General features: G+C 39.3%; 1 long non-coding RNA gene across 1 annotated transcript in view; it reads left to right on the top strand.

Moving 5' to 3' along the window:
* The first annotated feature begins 316 nt into the window (after positions 1-316).
* LOC144036737 (uncharacterized) overlaps positions 317-22833 on the top strand; it is an 83976-nt gene continuing 61459 nt past the window's right edge. The window contains exon 1 of the long non-coding RNA XR_013288720.1: positions 317-784. This is a non-coding gene — a long non-coding RNA (uncharacterized LOC144036737). The remainder of the gene's footprint in view (positions 785-22833) is intronic.

Genomic DNA, 22833 nt, shown 5'->3' with positions numbered 1-22833 from the left:
ACCCGGAATATGGTCCTACTCCTCACAAGAAAACACATTCAAGAACTGTCTGTCTGACCTGGAGGTCAAGGTGCATTGACATTGAGGGTTGTCTAACTGGGCCTCTCAAAACTCTTTCCTCGCATTCCAACTCCAGGGAGGGGGGGGGGGGGGGGTTGTAGCAAGCTCGGCTTATTACCAGAGTGAGAGAGATAGAAAAAAGAAGGGATTTTGGGTGAGAGAAAGCTAGGGGGAGTGGTGGGGGTTGAAAGAAGCTGGAAGGTATTATCCACTGTTTCCTTGCCTTCTTGCAAAAAAGTGGCTTGTTCTCTTCCACTCAAATCGTCGGAGCTCCGTGACAAAGTAAAGGAAAGGCTAAAAACTTGAACCTGCTATTCTGCCCCGGCCTTTTGAGCAGCTCACGTGTTCTCGCTCCCTCTGTTGCGCTCTCACTCTTGTCCGCTCCTTGTTTGTCTCGCTCAGTTTCCCTGGGCTGCATGTAAGAGGATCACTTTGTTTCCGTTGGCTTTTTTCCACGGTGCCACAATCCCACATGGACGAGAGGATCGCATTTGAGCAGATACTGATGGGGGTGCACAGCTGCAACGGTCCCCTCCATCTCTCTCCACAGCAGAAATAATGTCTACACACCTCCGCCCCTTTTGCGTTCTTACCTCTCTCCCTTGGTCTCACTCTCTTTCGTTCTCTCCAAGGGGTGTGGGTGCTGTATGGAAAATAAAATGGAAGTGGGATCGGACAAAAGGGGAATCTTACGTTCTATCTTTGGGATATTGCGACCTCTGTGGTAAGTGTTTCTATTTTTCTTAGTTCTCTTTCAGCACTTTTGAAAGTTTCTGTTTTTGGAAAATGTGTGTTGCCATCTTTTCATTTTTTCAAGTTCATGGTTTAAATTTGTTAACTTGCGAATGAAGTGGTTGCTTTTGAATTGGGTTTAGGGTCAAGGTAGAGCAAGAGCTAGTGTAGCCTTGAGGCTTACTGGGGGAAGGGAATGGGGGACAGGGCATGAAGCTAAAACTTTTAACTTGACATTCTAATGTTTCAATTGACTTGTATATTACAGAGTGGCTATCAAACTGGGGAAAGAAAGACGGCTACACAAATTGATGTTGGTTGTTAAGAAACTGGTTCTGAACTGCATGGTCCAGTTGGATGTGTTTTATGTTGTATGATTCCAGAGTTCAGTTATTGTGGGAAGGCTTCGACCACTCATTAGTACAAATGCAATTCTGAATAATAGTTGTCGTCAAATTATTTCACAACCATTATTTTGTATGTCATTCATCATTAAGGTTTTATTCCGTTCTTTATTCAAAGTTAAAAGTCAATGCAAGCTTTCAGTACATACTGACATATTCACTACAATTATATACAATGGAACAGTGGTTTGAGCAATTGCCTACCACCATGGAAGACCTGGGTTCAAACCCCGCTTGGACAACTTTACGGCTAGTGCAGTGGAGCTTTGACCAGTAAACAGAAGGCGAGGGTTCGAATCCCACTTTCACCAGATTGCAGTTCAAGTTTTATTTGTATTCATTTATCATTCAAGTACAAGTTACTACTCAATTACTACTACTACTAGATAATAGTTATAGTAATAGTTAATTACTTTGTAATTTTCACATAATTTATCCTTCAATTTCCTTCATAGGCATTCAGCATTCCCACGCAATTTCTGCAAAAATAAAAATAAAATCACACTTATTGCATTTGTTATGATAGCTTATGGTTTATGTTTGAATATATTATAAAGCTGCTTGTGACAATTTTTTTTAAATAAATTTTCAAAGTCTTTGCTGATTATAGTCAACCAGGCTATTATATATATATATATATATATATATATATATATATATATATATATATATATATATATATATATATATATATATATATATATATATATAAAATTTTAGTAAATAAGGGATAAGTAATTTGAGGTGTCATGAAATGGTGCACGTTGGAGAGGGTGGACCCAAAGGCGAGGAAAAACATCAGGGAGACAGGAATTGTGAACAAAAGGAGAAACTTTATTGGAACAAGTGAGGACTGGTCGCTGTGCCGGGACTGGCTTGATGTGGAGAACTAGACAGGGACAGAGACAACTAGACTGGGACAAGGCTTACCGTGACGCAACAGGAAACACAGACTCCCACACAAGACTTTAACAACTCACATAGACAATGATCCCACACCGACTGGACAAACACAACAGACTAAATACACTAACACTAATGAGACACACCCGTTGGAACACAATAGGAAGAGAGCACCGATTGGTCAAACACACTGGGAAGGGAACAGGCACACGTAATCAGACATAACGAGACAGGGGAAACACAAGACAAACACCAAAATACAAAACCAAAATGTGACTGTGACAGTGACCCCCCTCCCTCACCAAGGGACGGCTCCTAGACGTCCCTAAATAAAAAAAACTAGCCAAAACGGGGAGGGCGGGGACGGGTAAGAAGGAGAGAACACTGCCCTTAGACAGAGCCAGTGTCATAGAGAGGAGGCCGGTTGCCTTGACGGGTCTGAGCGAGACGAGGCCGGTTGACTTGGCCGAACTTGGGAAGCTTGGCTGGACGTAGAGAACTTAGCAGGAATGTGGAGAACTTAACTGTGAAGAGGACGACTAGACTGAGACGTAGACAATTAGACTAGAGATGGGACGTTTGACACTGAGACTCCGGAGCATGTGTCAGCCGAGTGAGACAGACTGCTCGAAACAATGTATCAAAAGCCCTGATGAAACCTCCGTGATCACGTGCTGATGACGTATGCGGCTTTATACGCGCTAATGAGATACCGGAAATTACGTAACTGATTCAAACCTTTTGGCGCGGTGTCAGGCGCACAATTCCCTCATGTAGACATTTGCTTCACTTTATGTTCACTTGGAAAAGTTAGTTATTTGGTATGTTTCCAACAAAAGTACTCCCACAATGATGCATTTAAAGTTTCCAATTATGCATTATTTTTAAATCGTGTGTAGAAGATTCAGGCTTGACCCAAGTATTTTCCACCGAGTTGCTATAAGCGCTTCTCCAAGACCCTCAGTCACATCTCCCAAAGACTGATGTTGAAATACTTGTCATCTGGCTTCTCAGCGCACTTGTGTCATATCCAAATTATGTTTATAAAAATCGAATGAGTAACAGGACATCACATTGAACCAAAGTACTGATACAGTGTCAAAATATTGCAACACTTCCATGTGTACCTGATGATCATTAGACAGACACAAATGTAAGACTGAATGTACTGGTGTTATGTTGGAATATAAATCAACCAGGCAAATCACTTTGAAGATTATAGCTGCTATGACTCCAGCTGACCACCAGATGTCACCGGTACGATCTATCTTATGGGGCTTTGAAACTTCGACTCTTTTTCCAAATCAATCAGCCGAAAGCCTCAAAAGCTTCACAAGGCTTCATTGTCCCATCTCTAAATTAGACTGAAACAAAGACGGCTTAACTGTGACGAGGCTTAGCTTGATGCGACGGGAAACACAGACTCCCACACAGGACTTTGACTTCGACAATGATCCCACACCGACTAGACAAACACAACAGACTAAATACACCAACACTAATGAGACACACCTGGGGAACACAATAGGAAGAGGGCACCGATTGGTCAAACACACTGGGAAAGGAACAAGCACACAGGTGGACGTAATCAGACATAACGAGACAGGGTAAACACTCAGAAACACAAGACAACACCAATCACAGAAAGATACAACAAACACCAAAATAAACAAAACCCTAACCCATACAAAACCGAAACGTGACAGGTTTGTTATTACCAAGCCTGATACACAAATTCAATTGTACCTGTTTTGCAAAGGGGCCATTTTGCAAACTCAAGGGCCACGCCAACAGGGTAAACTAAATTGTATTCCTGATAAATTTGATGCACATAAACATTTTTATTTTGACTTCTTCAAAACTGTTTAAGGGATGGTCCAAAACTGTGGGCTGGCCACATGTGACCTGCGTGCCTAAACCTGTTTTTATTGCTTTATCAATAACACTCTGTTACTTGTGTCATTGTGGCTTCTGTAATGAGAGCAAACTATTGTTCATGTTTCTAATCCTCCTGTGGGTCAGGGTGGATTGTGTTTTGTAGCCACAACCTTTGCTGATTTAAAAATATATACTAATTAAGTCTGCAGTAGAAAATAATTCTCTATTTTGAGCAAGTGGGTCACAATCTAATGACACTTCTAACCTGTGGTAATGAGGTCCCATCAAGCATACTGTCAAAAAGTTGTACTATTATGTTGACGAGCATCTGGGATTGAGTTTATTTTGACCAAATAATAATATTCCCAAAAAAACAACAACTCAGAAACTCACGAGAAATACACGTAGCGTAGCTATAGTCTCATGTGAGGAATTCGTTAGTGGTTAATGGGACACTGTTTTTAAAATGAAAAGGCAGGATGGAGACGGATGTATTCTTAATTTAAACTTTACTCGTCATACACGGCAGCTAGAGCTGCAACGCATCAGCTGACTAACACTAACCAATCAGAAGCTAGCATACTCAAGGTAAATGCAAGTGAATGACGGAGAGCAGCAGATTCGACACATCAACTTAGCTACTTGTACAAAAACAAAACATATGAATGTGTAAATAATAATTCTGGGAACATAAATGTACAAGTAAATATACATCTAATTGCTAAAGCAATTACTCCTTATTTGACACGACCGAAAAATATTGGCCAAACATCCGAGCATTTGAGGTCAATTGGAGGCTTAGGTGCAACCAGCATAGGATTCAAAACAAGTTGCTGGGCTCTATTTTCAAAGACAAGCACCCGTAGGCTCGGTGTAAAAATTGCCACATTTTCATGCTAGTTTAACATGTTTGTGAATTTTGAAGATGCGCTACGCCTTGCTGGGCGTTCTGGCGCATCTTACAATTTGGTGCTCATAATCTTTTTTTTTTTCATGATCTCAGTTTTAAAGCCTTTCCGCTCTTTCCATGTTATGCTGTAAGGTTTTTACCATAGCACGCTATGAAGCAAAAGTTGGAAATGTTTGTTTTCATATTTTTTACAATTCTTTAAAAATTATTTGTTTGCCTCTCTGTTTGCAGTTAAATTTAGAGGACCGGGAGTGTGTTCCACATGTTTATATAACATTGTTTCATGAAACATGAAATGCATTCATATTGTTATCTGATTTATGACATACTGACCTATATTTGTGCAAGTTGTTATAGCATATGCTTAAAAGAATGCTAGTCAAAGTGTTTCATTTTGTCATTAAGCCTAACCAATAAGAGCAAAACATTTCTGTTTAGTGAATCCAATATTGTTTATTGTAAAAAAAATAAAAATAAAAATAATGTATTAATTGTGGTTTTTTTAATGCATGATAAGCAAACTGTGAAAAATAAATTAAAAAAAAAATTTCTACAGTCGATTACACACTAAAATGAAAATTTTCACACAATAACCGATGCTTACACTCAAGGAGCAAAACACCTATCCAGAGTTGCACAACAAAAAGTTCAGACTCAGCTTCACATTTTTTGCAAAACATTACACACAGTGATTTGCAAAATTTTACACGTATTTTCATAACTTACAGACACAGATAAGGATTGTTACTTCCTTGTCAATACAAAGCCCTGGCTTGACAATGACCACACCAAACACATTGAATAATCACATTCACATCCACCAAGTGTGGAAGCGAGCATGTGCTAAATTGAAAATACTTAATGCTGTCATTTTTATTTGTCTGCTATAAGAAAAACTACTATTTCGTTCTGATTTGTATTGTTGTGATTTGTTGCTGAGTATGGTAAGGAATATATATATATATATATATATATATATATATATATATATATATATATATATATATATATACGTATATATATATATATGTTGTTTTTATTTCCATTTATATCTAGGAATTCTATTTTTTTATATCTGTTTTTATTTTCGCTTTTATTCATTTATTTATTTAGTCATTTATTTATTTTTAATTTTAGCAGTTTTGGTCCTCCATATTTACCAAGCCAATAGAAATTAAAGAGCACTTCATCATTGACTAAAAAGGACAACAACAACAAAAAAGTCTCATTCTCCACTGCACTGTTGTATGATATCCCATTTCCTTTTCACATTTAAAGTGGTGATTAGCCACTTTTGTTTTTAAAATGCTTTACAGCAGTTTCCTATGCTGGGTCAAGAGATCAATGGCAATTTTTTTATGCTGTGGAACAAAGGCCGTTCCTCTTGGGTCACTGACGGGCTAACTCTTCCTATTGTTTGAGGGAAATGATCTTAACCCTTTGGAGGCTTCTCGATGTAATATTTGAAAATTCACATTTAAACTCGAGTCATTTTTTGCAATACCTCTATTATTGGTCAATTAAAAAAGAAAAATGAAGAAGAAAATTAAAAGATTTTTTTTTAAAATATAGTTTCAATAAATCACCTAATTACACATTGATTGTGCTTTATTCATGATTATTTTCATTCAACACGCTTACATTATTTAGATTTTACTATGGTGTAGGTCCTGCTGTGATGAAGGTCAGCCGTCTTTTGTTAGCTAAACAGCCAATCAACTTGAGGTTCTAATTTATTACCTGACAACAAGGCATCAATTACTGACTAATTGCACCTTTTTAATGATGCCTTCCCGAAATACAATACAAATACAATAGCCTACAGTGGTCTTGGTGTAAGGAGAAATGTTGCAATCTTTGGCATGGGAGGGATGGATGGAGGGAGGGAGAGAGGGAGAGAAGAAAATAAGAAAGAGAGAGAAAAGAAAATGAGAGCGAGAGAAAAAAGAGAGAACATGAGAGAGAGAAGAAATATTGAGAGAGAGAGAGAGAAGAAAATGAGAGAGGGGGAGAGGAAAAAGAGAGAAGAAAATGAGAGAAAGAAGAAAATGAGAGAGAGAAGAAAATGAGAGGGGGAGAGAGAGAGGAAAGAGAAAGAAGAAAGAAAGAATACTAGAGAGAGAGAAGAAAAAATAAATAGAGAAAATGAGAGAGAGAGAAGAAAAAGAGAGAGAGAGAAAATGAGAGAGAGAGAGACAAGAAAAAGAAAGAGAGAGAGAAGAAAATGAGAGAGAGCGGTAGAGATGTGCATTTTAGTTTTTTTCTAATTTGCTCAAGTCTTGCAGTTGTCCAACTGGTGCATTATTTCTTGTGAGAAACCCAATGCGTGTTTGTGTGACTGAAGGGCCATTATGGGACAGGCTTTTAAGCCGGACCTGGGAAGTGGAAACCTAATACCGCCTGACTGCTGCTCTCGTGTATATGAACCCCACAGCAGCGAGGAGAAGAAGAGCGAGCGAGCGAGATAAGAAGGGAGGAGGGGTCTGAGGAGAGCGTGGTGTGTTCAGTAATTAAGTGTCTGGTTTTGTATTGACCAGTCTGGTGCTGAGACCTTAGGGACCCTTAAATTTGCTGTTGAAACTGAAAGGATTATGCACCCAAAATAAATTAAACGGGACCAATGAATATTGAAGGGCACAAAATAGTCAATTGTTTTTTCTGCCTTGTTCACTTCAACCTGGATTACATTTTGCTTTTTTGGAATATGATGCCTCTTTTATACCAAAAAATGCTAACTTAATGTTCCAGGTAGATGACAGATCTACTCACCAATTCAATTAAAATAGCACACTAATGTCGTGAAGCTGTGTTATTAACTCTTTCACTGCCAGACATTTTCAGAAACGGGTTGTTCCCAGTGCCAGCCGATTTAAGCATTTTGACTGATCTTTCAAGGTCCACAGAAAATGTTGTGTTTGGACTATGGAAACACACATACTACCAAATGAAAGATTTGACTCTCATCTTTCATCAGAAAAAAAAGTTTGTTTCTACCTTATTCCGTTCTTCAGTAATCAACAATAGAAAATGGTTACTTTCACCGAAATTCTCTGTTTTGAAACAAAAAACGGAGAAAAAGAGCTTTTTGTGAAACGATGTTATTTCATGCACTCTAGTGAATTCTACACTTCTTTTTCTCCATGAATGATGCCACAAACACCTAAATAGTGCTTTACTTCTGTAAAACGCTTTCACCAACAATCAAAAAGTGTTTTTTGATTGCAAAATACGTTTATTTCCATTCAACAGTGTAACAATTTGACAAAACAATTTCGCAAACTATTTACAAATGTGTGCAACTGTGGTACTACTTACAATTATGTGGATGTTTCAAATACTGTTTTTCTTTTTGTAACGCTCTCCTGCGTGCAAGGAGACGTCGCTGGACTCGCACAACAGTTTACTTTCACTTTGTCCGTTTCGCGTGCAAACCTTACACTTTCTTGACCGCCTTTTTTTCCGGGGAATAAATAGCAAGTAGCAGACTGTACACACTCCTCCGATGAATATGCATTGGATTCGGGGCACTCTCCGTCGTCCGATCGAACGTCCGCCTGTGCGTGCTCGGTTGTGACCGCCGCCGCGTCAGCGGTTCCAATTTCGCCGTCAAGCTCGGATTCACCATCATCATCATCGATGATCATCATCGTCGTCATCAATGTGCTCTTTTTTTGCGTTGGTCGATGCCTTTCGTCTTGTAAGTGTAGAGCTGCTTTGCAAACAGGCACCACTTCCTCCTCAGCCATCTAGCCCCCCCCCCACGTCTCCTACTGCGTCAATGCTTTCCATCCACGGAGTCATCACCCTCATCATCATCATCGATGATGATCATCGTTGTCATCAATGTGCTCTTTTAGCGTTGGTCGATGCTTTTGGTCTTTGAAAAAAACGGCTCGGGCGTGAGCTCCTCGCAACCGGTCGCCATTTTTCCTTTGTTTTCCATTCTGATCTCCTGCTCGACGCTCTAGCTCCGCCTCTACTGACGCCCACCCGATCTTGTCAAAAGACAGTCATCGCTGCCCTCTAGGGGCCAAAAATAGTCCTTAGGCACAACAGACCTAATTGAAACTTTCACCACAGATGCGGAAGGCTTCCCCCCACCCGTTTCAAAAAAATAAATAAAAAAAATTGGATGACGTCTTTTGACGTCATTGGCAGCCCTCCGTAGGTTTTTACTTGACGTCTTTAAACGTCAGTGGCAGTGAAAGAGTTAATAGGGGTGTCAGGCGATGAAAATTTTTAATCGTAATTAATTGCATGACTTCAATAGTTCACTCACGATCAATCGCAAATTTAATTTTAAATGTATAATAAAATGTACAATAGAATCTTTTTTTGAAGTTTCCATAATCTTGTTAACATAAAAGTGGAAAAGAATGTTAAACTAATAGAAATATGGCTGCATCTTTTAGTCATTGATACAGTAATTTCATAATAATTCATAAAATTGCGTTATAATTAAAAAGAAAAAAGTAGTGTGATATTGATTTGTGTTGAGGTAATTTTTCTGCCATCAGATAATTGCATTTGTAAGACATTGGTGACGGATCACTGCATTTTTCTGTTCATAGTAAGAGCTAATCTAATCTTCAACATGAAGTAACGTGAAATTCTGCACATTTTAAAATTTGTTAAATACAACTCGACCCCAGTCTCCACAAATATATGCATTATTATTAATTTTTTTACTGCAAAATTTTGATGTGGACGTGTCTGCTGTGTTGCAACTTGAATTCTCCCAGTACAGGCTTTCCAAGTAAGGGGCGGACATTAATCATGCGTTCCAAAAAAATGGTGGCGTTAAATGAACTTTAAATTAACTCAAAATTAATTCACAAATTTTGACACCCCTAGTTATTAAATGTGTGAGTGGAGGCTTGCAGACTACAAATGGGAACTATCAGAAAGGATATTATTTTGTCTCAGTTTATGTCCAGTGACGTTGGTCCCACCATTTTGTGGGGCTCAGTCAGGCAGGAACATCCTGCCATACTTCCTGGATTTGATGAGATAAACATCTCTGCAGCCAAAAGGATTGTGCTGATAAAAACCCCCAATATAAATTCTCTTGAAATCGAATGCTAACATAATAACCTTGTAATTGATTTCAGGAGGTCACATTTTAAGAAGTATCTGCTAAAAGTTGGATCCTTTACTTTGGTCAGATCACATTACTCTCTCCTCTGGAGCATGTGAACCTGCTGAACTCTGGGCCTCTGTTGTATGATCTACAGTAAGTGATGTCATGGTTCAGCCTCTTTTAGGTACATGAGAGGCTGGTTGGTTGATGCACTACCTCATAATTTATTTCAGAGGGCTACAATTCCATTTGATGATTAATTTTTGGTGTATTTTAATGGATCTAGAGTCAATTCAAGGTATTTTGGGGGCCTATGTCAATACTGATATTGGGGACTAAATAACATCCATATATTGGTGGTTAACTCGTTTAAACCCAAAAACATATAAATACATTTTTTAACAGTTTGTCCTTCACGCCCCAAAACTTTATACAATTTTTTAAATTGTATTTTATTTTTTACTGCTAGAGCATACAGAAGGCTTTAATGCAGCTTCTGTCCTGAAGAGGTCACTTTAAGCAGTTGTAGATATTACACGAAATGGCCAGCAGGGGGCAGCAACATTCCTAGAGGGATATTTTTTTTCTTTGCCCTCCCGAAGAAGTAGAAGGGAGAGGGTGCTGGGTGAAGAGGAAGTAATGGGATTGGGCCAAAGTGTCTAACGTCTTAAACTTATATATAATTAAAAAACTCAAAAGTAGGGTGTGCAAAAGTATTCAGCACCCCCCTGAACTAATACTTTATCTAACACCCTTTTGCTGCAATTACAGCTTCAGGTCTTGGGGTATGTGTCTATCCAGTTTTGCACATCAGGAGGCTGAAATGTTTGCCCATTCCTCCTTGCAAAACAGCTCCAGCTCAGCTAAGTTAGATACAGAGCGTTTGTGAACCGCAACCTTAAACTTTAGTCAGCAATATGAAGACAAAAAAACACACCCGGATGGTCCGGGTCAATGTTTTGGAGAGATTTAAAGGCAGAGAAGGATACAAAACGATTTCAAAAGCTTTGAACCTCACAGAGTACTGTTCAATCAGTCATCCATAAGTGGATGGAGTACCAAACAACCACACATCTACCAAGACAAGGCCATCCCTCCAAAGTTTCCGACCGAAGAAGGAGGGCACTCATCAGAGGAGTACCCAAGAGGCCTTTGATCAGGTCCTCGAGGGCCGGAGTCCTGCAGGTTTTGGATGTTTCCCTTCTCCAACACAGCTGATATATGATCCCCTTTTCAGCAAGCTCTGCATAAGCATGATAACTATCCTGTTGATTGGAATCAGCTTGTGTTGGAAGAGGGAGACCTCCAAAACCTGCAAGTCTTCGGCCCTCGAGGACCGAGTTTACCCACCTCTGCTCTAAATGAACTGCAAAGATCCACAGCAGAGGTAGGGGAATCTATCCATAGTACAACCATCAGCCGAGAACTGCACAAATCTGGCTTGTATGGAAGTATGGCAAGAATAAAGCCATTTCTAAAAGCAAACTACAAGAAGTCACATCTGCAGTTTGCCAGGAGCCACGTAGAAGACACTACTGACAAGTGGCAGAAATTGCGCTAGTCAGATGAGACCAAAATTGAACTTTTTGGCCTACATTTCAAACATGCATGATGCTCCCACCACCATGCCAAACATGGTGCTGGGAGCATCATGCTCTGGTGGTGCTTTTCTTCAGCATGGGCATGGAAGAAGTGCGAGTAGAAGGGAAGATGGATGGCATCAAATACAGGGCAATCTTGGAAGAGAACCTGTTGGGGTCTGCAATAGATCTGAGACTGGGACCAAGGCTCACCTTGCAGCGAGACAATGATGCACTCTATTTTATACTGTATTTCTCCATTTGGCTGCACAGAATGTTAGCCTATTGTTAAGAAATGTTCATGTCATTTTTATTCCTTGTCAGGATCTTGTTTTGTTTTTTTAAATCTCCTATTTGGTTCCTGGATTTTGTGTGATTATATTTAATGTACCTTGATACCCTGGTCCACCTGGGGGCATAACATTATTCACATTTTTTGTATCACTTCAGATAGTATAGTACTACATAACCCATGTTTCAAATATTGTTTACGATTTTATTTAGATGCAGAAAAATAGCTTAATCCCATTTGTAATGGTAATTCTAGAATGTTCAATTTTTTTCCGAATTAGGGTAAAGTGGAGTATTTGGGCCATAACTCTTCTAATACTCCAGATAGAAAGCTCATCTTTGCCTTAAATTGAAGGTTATAAATGTGGGAAGTTTTTAATATACACTTGAGGCAGTGAGATATATAATAAAATGTTTGAAATGGATCACTTTTGATGGTAATTTGTCAGGCAGAGAGACATTTTATTGGGGTATGTTGAGGGGGATATTTGACAATTGAAATACAGGAAGCCCATGATTATTTTCCTGCTAGTTACCCCATGTGTCAGGATACACCATGCAAAATTTTAGAGTTTTCTGACCACTTATGCAGTTGCTGTACCTTGTCATTTGCAATTACACAATTTCAACAAAAGCTTTTCCCAAAAACGGTGTTTTTTGGCCCCTGTAACCAATCGGCCCCGAGTTGGGAGTGGTCCCTATCAACTTGTGATGGCCCAAGGTATGAGGTAACAGGATATTATAGTTTAAAAATGTTTTTTAAAAAAAAAGGTAAGAAAAAACATCCTAGTGGACCTGGCTCCCGGCCTATGACAAAGAAGCAAAACACAGCAGAATTAAGACAGTTAACTTAAAGGTGTAATCAAGGATCTTCTCAAAAAGTAGAAACCAAACATCTGTTTGTCACTTCTTAAAAAATGTGCTCGTCTGGGGGAAACGCCTATCAAATGTTGGGAACATCCAAGCTCATCTTCATCAGTCTCTGCAATCTCTGCAGCTGGCCTCACTTCATGGACGAATGTCCTCTTGCAGCTCTCAGCCATTTTCAAAGTATGCATTGAGATCAGTGGAGCTACAAGGTAGCTCACCGGTTGCATGCTACAAACACCCAAAGTGCGCATGTGCAACTAGGAACGAGCATGCACGATGTCGTTACGTCAGATTGATTGACGGGATCGAGAACCAATCGTTAAGATGATCCACCCGAAAGACGCAGTGACAAAAGTTCCTTGAATACACCTTTAATTAGTAACCCTGTCAACATGGGGACTGTAAGATGCTTAACTCTTTGACTGCCAGACGTTTTCAGAAAAGGGATGCCGTCAGTGCCAGCCGATTTAAGCATTTTGACTGATCTTTCAAGGTCCACAGAAAATGTTGTGTTTGGACTATGGAAACACACATACTACCAAATGAAAGATTGGACTCTCATCTTTCATCAGAAAAAAAAGTTTGTTTCGACCTTATTCCGTTTTTCAGTAATCAACAATAGAAAATGGTTAGTTTCACCCAAATGCTCTGTTTTGAAACAAAATACGGAGAAATCAAGCTTTTTGTGAAACGATATTATTTCATGCACTCTAGTGAATTTGACACTTTTTTTTTTCCATGAATGATGCCACAAACACCTAAACAGTGCTTTACTTCTGTAAAACACTACCACCAACAATGAAAAAGTGTTTTTTGATAGCACAATACGTTTATTTACATTCAACAGTGTAACAATTTGACAAAACAATTTGGCAAACTATTTACAAATGTAAGCAACCGTGGTACTATTTACAATTGTGTGGATGTTTCAAATACAGTTTTTCTTTTTGTAACACTCCTGCGTGCAAGGCGGCGCAGCAGGATTTGCACAACAGATGAGTTTCACTGCGATGGCCCCTTAGCGTGCAGACGCTACACTTTCTTGCTGGCTTTTTTTCCCGGAGAATAGCAAGTATATACTGCAGTGTGTGTTTGGCCATGTTGCCATCAAGTCTACTCTCAAGATCATGATACGGTGACGTTACGGTGGTGTTACGTCTGGCTTCCTCATGTCCTTCAGTTCCTATACCGGGTGGTTGATCCATCTTATCCGCTCCATTCATGGTGGCATCGTAGTCCATAACCAGTGTCTTCTCCGTGATCAGACTGTACCCACTCCTCCGATGAATATGCATTGGACTCGGGGCACTCTTCATCGTCCGATTGAACGTCCGCCTGAGCGTGCTCGGTTGTGCTCCGCGTTTTCCGGCGTTAGCATCGCTAGCCGGTGAGGCTTTATGACGTGATCATAGCCGCCGCGTCAACGCTTCCAACTTCGGCGTCAACCTCGGAGTCACCATCATCATCATCGTCATCATCAATGTGCTCTTTAGCATTGGTCGATGCTTTTCGTCTTTGAAAAAAATTCTCAAGCGTGAGCTGCTTGCAACCGGTCGCCATTATGGCTTCCTCAGCTATTGTCCCCTCAACACTCTAGCTCCGCCTCACGTCTTTGACTGACGCCTACCCAATCTTGTCCAAAGAGAGTCATTGAAGTAATTTGCACAACTTCAAAACAGTGTAATAGCCTTATATAAGACAATGGTGGACGTAGAAATTAAGCATCGTTGGGTTGGGGGCGCGGGCCGCGTTGGAGTGGGGGGGCGCTCCTGCTCCTGGGTTTGCTCTCCGGCCGGTGGCCCCTGCGGGGCCCGGGGGTCGTCCTTTGGCGCTGCCGCGGCCTGGGGGGCCCTGAGGTGTTGCGCTTGCTCTGTCCTGGCGGGCGTCGACGGCTCCCCTCTTTGGTGGAGATTTTCATGCACGCCAGATCCACCACACCAGCATCTATCGAAACTCAGACACAATCTTCCTCAGGTCATTGAATCGGTGGAGGCTGGTGTCTGTGGATCTCACTTTGTCTGTCCTTCCTTCCTTTCCTCAGTCTCTCCTTTGGTCTCTTGAGGTCTCCCTGATTTGTTGAAATTTAGACGTATCTGGGGTTGGTGAAGGACTCTGGTTGGTGGCCTGGTGGGTGGTGTCTGGTCGGCGCTGGATTTCACTTTCCTTTCTTTTCTTTGGTCCTTTCTCGGGTTTCCTGACGGCCTCACGACTCTGGCTGGAAGTGTTCGGTTTAGGGAAACGGTATGGGATTTATTTTTTTTTTTATTGGTTTTAGGTGAACTAATGAATGCACGCACGCACGCACACATGCACGCACGCACATACACATATTCACCCACATACAAAAAAAAAAATACAAAAAAAAGGAGAGCAATGATGATGACATTTCAAATCGGTAAAATTACCGAATGAACAATACTGAGCTCTCCAGAAAAGAAAAGAAAAGAGAAATTTAGCATCGTACATTCATCCATCCATTTTCTTAACCGCTAGTCCTCACAAGGGTCACGGGGAGCGCTGGAGCCTATCCCAGCTGGCTTTGGGCAGTAGGCGGGGTACACCCTGAACTGGTTGCCAGCCAATCGCAGTAAGCATCGTACATGTCTTTGTTTATTTTTCACAAAGAATGTAAAAACCCTGCCACAGTTTGGCTTTAGCCCCAGGTGCTAGCTAACTAGCTCCCTAGCTAGCTTCCTGGGTGCTCACACGTTGTAAGTCTAGTGCAAAGTGCAGTCTAACTGTGCACATGGGTGGTGTTTCTTTCATTTTTTCTTAGACTAGTGTAGGTAGAAGTTTGTTGCATTGTTTCCAGTTGTGTGCCATTGTGGGAGGGAACATAGATAACTCGGCTGATGCGTACAGAGAGAGAGCGGCATGGTCAGCATCTGGACACAAGAGATTGGCACACTCAAAGTACATTTAAAATGAATTGCAACAAGATCCCCACTGTGAAATTGCCCGCAGCGGATGGGCATTTGGAGACTGCCTTCTACCCCTGATCGTGTGTCAATGCCACCGACGTCAACATCACAACGTCATCCTGAAATCAAGTACAATCACTAATTAAGGACGCTAAAAAAAACACTTGCCGCCTGTTGCCAGCATTCAGCGGCTCAGTGTTAGCATCTTCAGCGTTCCGCTAGTTGCCAGCTAGCTTGCAGCAAGCAAGAAGGCAAAAGCCATTGGATAGATAGTCCATTGGATTTCAACGGCAGTTTAATAGACAAAAATGACTGCACACATTTATGCTGATAGCCGAACACTTTTTCACAAACCAGGCTCACTCAAATGTGCTGTTTAAGCCGGCAACATCGCTACTCATGTCACTTAGTTTTATCAATCAAAATCTTTGGGGAGAGATTTAATTTGATATCATTACATTCATTTACTTATTTATTTCATTCTTTAAAAAAAAGAATGAAATGCAGCAGAAAGATGAATTATCAATCAATTAATTGTAAAAAAAAAAAAAAAAAAGAAACGAAAAAAAGAAGTTATTTCAAAGACATGGATGTCATTTTTGGATTTGGCAATCCAGAATCATTCAAATCCTTTATACACACACACACACACACACACACACACAAAAGGAGGGGGGGGGGTGGGGGTTCCCAATATAATACAGGGTGCCAGAAAATCAGGGTAATGCATTATACACGGGTACAGAGAAAAAACATATTTTTAAGAGTGATTTTTTGGGGGGCATATTACACACGAGTGTGTCGTATTATACACGGGATTTTATGGTAACTGTTGTATTTTCTTTATACAGTGGTTTAGCTGGTTTAGGTTTCTCTCACATGATGTAAAGTGTAAATGATTATTATTTTTTAAATACTGTACATTTTATGTGCTCTGTTATTTACCAGTCCTCTTGCCCAAAGTGAGCTTGGAAATGCTACAGTTTAGCTGAGGACAAGTAGTAGAGAAAATGGATGTATGGTTTAAGCGAGTTATTCACAGTGGCACAGTGCTTCCCATATGTACTTCTGCACGTTTGTAATGATGAATCGCTGGCGACGGGCCAAAATCTTTTACCTCCGAAATCGTCATTTTCAGGTCACTTCAAAAATGATGTCTGTTCAACCATTCACATTGCATCATCAAAGCGAGCAAGCCATTTTCAACAGTTTAAATTAGTCAATAAAAAAAGTACAGATTTTTGAAAAAATATGAACCTTGCCAAATTGTAATTTATGACAACTTCTTTGTCTACTATGACAGTCGCGTTGCCAGATTTCCTGATAAATTCGCTCTGTGTCATGGACTGGACGTGTAGTCGCACTACAAGTCTAAAATTGACTAGACATCACCCGATCATCCCGTGCTGTAGGCCTAATGCCAAGAGCACCGTGTCGGCACTGGTTGTCGGGGAGGCGGAGCCGTGGAACCTAAAAAAGAGGCAGGACAGGGAGTGTTGGTGTGAATGGAGCATGCGGCTGTGCCACACTGCATAAAAATGTGTGTGTGTGTATATATATATATATACATATATATATATATATAAACAGTATACAGTATGTGGCCCTAATATGCTGTCGTATAATGAGAAGGAACTCATGTCAGTTATTTGTGATAAGTAGCTGTTACTGGACAAAAGATTAAGGTATTCTGGGGCATATTGAATTGTACACACAACAGTGCATATTTCATCACTTTCTTTTTTTCAGGGGGAGGGACATTTAGGGGAAGTTGAGCTTCACTTGCCACTGACACATATTGTATTATAACCAATCACCGATTTTACATATTATAACCAATCACCGATTTGATCAGAAGATGGAGCAATATATCTATTTAAATTTTTTGAGGTATTTACTCTACAGTCCGGGACCGGCCCACGGATAGTGAAAGCCCACGTATAAATGACGTCAATGGAAATTCATGGAATTTTTGGAGACACTTTTCAATTTTTTCATGGAATTCTTCAAAAAAAATGCTGATAAACATTAAAGCTACTGGAAGCATAAAATTGAATTTCGAATCTCTACTGCCACCTGCGGCCGAAAAATGAAGCTGAATTTTCCCTTCTTCACATACACAATGCACACGTGATGCCACATCCGCTGACAGAGGGCGGGATATTCAAACCCGAATTGGGCCCATGCACGTTGTGTCATCATTGACGTCATCGTCAGCGCATTTGCCATGCTGGATGCAACGCGGCTATTGTTTACATTGCAAAACGTATACTCTGTCGTGGTGCCGCCAATTTGTTGTCGTTGATCTGGCCAAAATAGCAAAATATGGTGAATTTAATTTATTTAATTTGATTTAATAAACCATATGTTAATTTATACGTTAATATTTTAACATTAATACGTTAACTTAGCACGCCCTTGTTATACATTTCGCCTGCATCAATGTGGGCTCAGCCGAAGTGTAATACCCACAATTCATTGCAGAGTTGACCAAAATAGCGTGAATATGGCGGCATTCGATGGTAATTCCTGTGCCCAAATTTTTTTTTTCAAGTGCTAGTTATCATTTGTATAGGTGTAATTTTAATCGAAGTTTAATGTCATCTACATATTTTGCCCTAGTGCAGTTGCCGTACTTAGTGACCTTGTGTGCATGCGCCGCAGGTCATGTAGGCACAGCAAATAAATGCTTCACAAATGCAGGCCTGGATCCTAGTGGTGTGCGATACTGCAAATTTTGGTATTGATCCGATACCAAGTAAGTACAAGGCCAGTATCGCCGATACCAATATCATTACTTTAAAATATCGATATCTATACTGATATGAATACTATTTGAAAATTATGGTATACAATTATAATTTTAAATTAAGTTAGCTATATCATCGATTTGCTTATTCACAATTAATTTTCAACCTTTAAGTGTTTTTGTGTTGTTTCCTTTTTAAACAAAGGACAACATTAGGACAAAGTTTGTTGGTACATAGAAAATACTTTATCAATGTCACCCCACCCCCCCCCCCCCCGAAACATTCCAACCATAAAAAAGTATTTATTTACGTTTTTAAACAAAGTGCACAAAGTAATCATAGGAAAATAAATTTTAACAAATTTTAACTTTATCATATACAGTACATGTAGAGGACGTGAGATCCAGTCCGGGCTTCGGCCTTCCTGGGTGGAATTTGCATGTTCTCCCCGTGCTTGCGTGTGTTTCACCGGGTACTCCGGTTTCCTCCCACATTCCAAAGACATGCATGGCAGGTTAATTGAACACTCCAAATTGTCCATAGGTGTGATTGTGAGTATGGTTGTTCGTCTCTGTGTGCCCTGCGATTGGCTGGCAACCAGTTCAGTGTGTACCCCGCCTACTGCCCGAAGCCAGCTGGGATAGGCTCCAGCCCCCCCGCTACCCTAGTGAGGAAAAGCGGTCAAGAAAATGGATGGATGTTCAGACACTACGATGACAAAAAAATAACTGCAAATTCTGACTTTATCACTTCTTTTTCAACCTAAATAAACAAGATGTTAAAGATTATCATGCAACAACAAATATAAACCAAAGAACAACATACCCCCCAAAAATAATTTTTCAAGTACAATACTGTATTATAGTGCCAGTATCGATCCAATGTCAATACTATACAGTGTCGCATAAAAGAGCCAAACTGAAACTAAACTACTAGATCATATTATAGTGCCAGTATCGATCCGATGTCGATACTATAAGATATTGCATTAAAAGAGCCAAACAGAAACTTGACTACTAAACTGATATTATAGTGCGAGTATTGATTTAATATCAATACTGACTTGATATCGATAATATCAACATTTGGATCAATCCGCCCACCACCACTGATTCCATAGCTGTTGTCGACTGAGGTTTTTACTTCTGTATGACTTTACTGCAGATTTGATATCATTTTAAGCAGCAAAATTGCCAAAACAAGCTCTGCCGAAACGTTTGATGACACAATGGAACACAGTGGCGCAAGTCTCGCACACTATCCCAATTCGACAATTTTCTCATGCTTGTAACCTGCGCTCTTGAACATTTGGTGCCCCTCTATTAAGTGAACACTTCATTGAAGAGCGTAGGGTGCGGTGTGGGTATTCAGAGTAATTACCGATAAGAAAAGTACTGTACATATCATCAGTCTCCTTTTACAAAATAATTTAATATTCTAGATAGGGATAGACCGATTATCGGCGCCGATATATGGCATTTTGACGAATATCAGTATCTGCCTTTTTTTTCTTTTCTTTTTTTTTTTTTTAATCTGATGGCCGATATTAGATCCTTATAAAACTGTTGCCCTCACGAAAAACAATTGATTTAGATTTTCAGTTAGCTTTATTAAGAGATGCTGCTGACCATCTTTTGTTTTTGTTTGAAAGTAAAGCAAAGATACCTGAAAATTTAACATTTTAGTTATTTTGATATTTTTGAAAATTTTATTTATTGTAGGAAACTATAGGGAGCTCTAACATTTCAGGGGGTTTTCTGGCTCAAAATGAGGCAGAGGTAGTATCATCCTGACTATAATGGGTGACTACCGATATGTATCGGTATCTGTGCCAATACTAGTCTTATTTGAAGGTATCGGTACTCGTGGCAGTAACCTATACCATTATTGGCTACCCTCCTGCAGCCATTTTATGATCAGGGACTAGAATTGAGAAATTATGTGATTACAAAGTTGCCATTGTTTAACAACAATCATTAAAAATTCATCCACTAGTACATATTAAATTGTAAATATAGTTCAGCGCTGTTGTAAAACACTATTATGTTTATTGTATATACTGTGTTTTTATAACTTTGCCGATGGCTGGAGCGCGCCACCTCTGCCTCACAACCAGGAAATGGGCGTGTGCAACGGTTGCTCCATGATCGGTTTCTTTTTTGGTACATTAAAGTTGAAAAAAAAAGAAAGCTGTTTCTCCTTCGGTTGTTGCTTTAGATCTTTCCGGTGCAATGTTGTTGATATAGCACCTCCATAATGGCACAACACTACACTTGCAGTTAAAATACATTGCTACAGAGCTCAAATGAGTGATATCAGTGGCTCGAGGTGGAGGTGGAGAGCAAATTAGGTGGAGGTGGCCACCTCTGAATTTTGTACACAGGAAAAACCCTGCATTTACTTATTTAGGTTTTCATTTAGTTTTTAAGACATGCTTATGACCCTGGGAGCCTCCTGAAGTTTTTGTTAAAAATTTTAAATATATATGATTGTCTAAGAATTAAAAAGAAAAAAAATCAACACTTTAACCCACTAACCCTAAACCCTAACATTCTGCAAATCTGAAAAGTTGCTCAATAAACATACGCTTTAAAGGATTCCAACAAAGTTAAAAATGACACCAATATTTTTTCCCTTTTACTGATTCCGGCTCCAAATATCGGTTATCGGTCTCCTTGACTAGTAATAATAGGTATCGTATCGACCCTGAAAAACCATATCGGTCTATCTCTAATTTACGGCTGGGTATCGATTCTTATTTCCTCAATCAATTCGATTTAGATTCACAAAAGTTCAGTTCGATTTGATTTAGATTTTTCCCGATTCAATTCACTTCAGTTCAATCCGATATTGATTAATTATGGGACATCAATTCTTAAATATCAAGGACATAAAAAAACACAAAAAAAATCTACAAACAAATTTTCATAAAGTGCAACAAGTCAGGTCTTTCATAAATGTAAGAAAATACTTTTAAATTAACGTGAGCAGTAAATTTTAAGAAAATAGTGATATACAAATTAAATAGGCCTTTAAAATTCAATTTTCTTGTTCATATGTTATTCCTATATTTAAAACTTATTAATATTATTCTGTCTATTTATTGGCTATTTAATGGCAGATTCAACGTTTCACATTTATATTATTTCAAAGTGACATTCAAAACATTCAACTGTTTCATTTCACTTTAGGGATGATTATTAGTCCATTCCCTTCTTGATTCTTCTCACTCTACCCTTTTTTTTTCTGCTTTAATTTCTTCATGTATTCACCGATTCAAACCGTTCTAACTTCCAACTCTTCAGCTCTTTTCAGGTCATTGTGCAGCATTCAATATCATTCCAAATCATTCCACAGTTTTCATTCAGCCTCACAGCCTTCACACGCAATTTCTACAGTTTATAGAAAAAAAATGATATTAAAATAATCGATTCAAGGGTTTATGAATCGATATAAAGATCGAAAAGAAAAATCGATTCGATATTGATTTTTAAACCCCCCCAGCCCTAACTCTGATTCTAGAATATGAAATCATATGAAGCAGGCAGTTTTTATGTTTACTTAACTCAAGTTACTGAAGTCCACATTTCTTTCACTGCAGCTGAGTGAGGAAGCAGAGCGACTTATTTATTTCAGGCATCACTGCAGTGGAGGGGGGTAAAAAAGCTGTGAATAAGAATGGGGGTTTTAGTGTGTCTGCCAGCTGTTGTGAAGGCACTGGACCTCCTAATGTGACTGCAGCAAGCTTTGGTCTCCTGGTGCTCAGTTGGCGAAATTAGCTGTCTCTTGTAGTCCACCCCTTTTCCCCTCGTTCGTTGCTCTTGGTTTTAAATCCACATTCAGACAGATCGAGTGAACAAAGGTTCGTCTCTGTAACCAAGCAGTGGAGCGGAACAATAGAAGCTTGCGACATTGTTCCTGCGTGTAGCAGGAAGCCAGACTGGCCGCAAGTCACACAGACGGCTGTACAAATGTGTGTGTATATTTTACCACTCCACTTGTTATTGGGCTCATTCAGGGGTTCTTTAGTTTATTGTCTCTGAAATTCTTGACTGTGCTTTTTTCTATAGAGGCACAGACGCTTTTTTACTTATGTATTTATTTATTACAATTATTTATTTTATATACAGTGTTTGGAGATGTAATTTGCAAAATAAATTACTAAAATAAATTAATAATAATAATAAATAAATAAAACCACACTAGTATACCTAGATAATGTAATTTAGCCAATTATTTTACAGAGTCACCATTGTGTCCATGTTTTAATTTCATTTGTTTAATTTTATAGAGGAGTTTTGTTAAAAAATCAGCTTTTATGTACTGGACACTATATACAAAATATTATAATATAATAAATATAATTTGTGATACTTCATTCATTGTTCTGTTTTAATGATTTTAGTGAGTCCACAGTTTTTCGTTAAAAGTGAGAATCATATTGCGTATTAATA

Source organism: Vanacampus margaritifer, chromosome 16 (assembly GCF_051991255.1).
Source record: "Vanacampus margaritifer isolate UIUO_Vmar chromosome 16, RoL_Vmar_1.0, whole genome shotgun sequence".
Classification (NCBI taxonomy): Eukaryota; Metazoa; Chordata; class Actinopteri; order Syngnathiformes; family Syngnathidae; genus Vanacampus; species Vanacampus margaritifer.
Note: the sequence above shows the minus strand (reverse complement) of the source record. Positions and strands in the feature narration are given on the sequence as shown.